We start from the raw sequence: 1113 nt of genomic DNA on the forward strand, positions 1-1113 counted from the left end.
TATATATATTTATATTTATTCATTTATTTATAATATTTATATTTATATTTATATTAATCGGTGTGTGTGTGTGTGTGTGTGTGTGTGTGTTAAATTTTACATGATATTCTTCTTTTTTTTTTACACTCGTCGTACAGAGGGAGGAAAAGGATGTCGAGGAAGGATTCTGCGTAAAGGACAGAGGTGGGAGAGATGGGGGTTTAGAAGTATGGTGTTCAGGGGTTAAATAGACCTTTCATACATTTACATTGTCTTCGTCGTAACTACTTTTTTCTTTTCTTCTTAAAGTGAAACTCTCCTCAGGACTTTTAGTCGATATCTTACAAACACATCTTTGTTATTATTTCGTTTATCTTGTACCGTTGCGTACGTATCCTCGCTCTTTCTCAACGAACTGTTCTCCTCTCGTCGTGTGATTTCGGCAGGTAGATGGAATTTCTTCATTTTCTCTCTCTTACTTCCTTTATCCCATTTTTTAAACTCTCGTCGATCCTCACCAACGAATCTCTCTGCCTCTCGTTTCGCCGATCGCACATCGGGCGCGTTTCTCTCCTCTCTTCAACGTCTCTCTTCGATCTCTTCGTCAAACGGGACATAGAAACATTTACTCGTGTACATCTAACATATTCGTGTATCTATACTTAAGTTTCTCTCTTATTTTCCTTCCTTTTTCTGTCGTAGAAGCTTCCGAACTTGCCTAATCTCGATTCGATCTGTGTTCGTCGTATCTTTCTTTCGAGCACGCAAAAGGACGATAGTATATGTTTTATTTGTCGAGAGAGAGAGATAGAGAGAGAGAGAGAGAGTCACGATCGTTACAATTATTTAAGCATTAAAATACGAATCGGTGCTTTTTTTCTCTCGTAACTCCTTTCGCCCTGTCGATTTTTCTTCAATTTTTCCTTCACGGTTTACTTCAGATACACGAATCCTCGGTGTGTGTGTGTGTGTGTGTGTGTGTGATCGCAGAATGCATTCATCAATTCACGATACATGGATGACGTTGATTTGGAAATTTGTCAGAATCGAAATGCATATTTGATGATTCGTTTATTGTACAAAGCAGCTCTTTAGAAATTGTTTCGTCGCGTTTTCTACGAGACAGTTTTTACA

The sequence above is a fragment of the Habropoda laboriosa genome, unplaced genomic scaffold, assembly GCF_001263275.1.
Source record: "Habropoda laboriosa isolate 0110345459 unplaced genomic scaffold, ASM126327v1 scaffold143, whole genome shotgun sequence".
Classification (NCBI taxonomy): Eukaryota; Metazoa; Arthropoda; class Insecta; order Hymenoptera; family Apidae; genus Habropoda; species Habropoda laboriosa.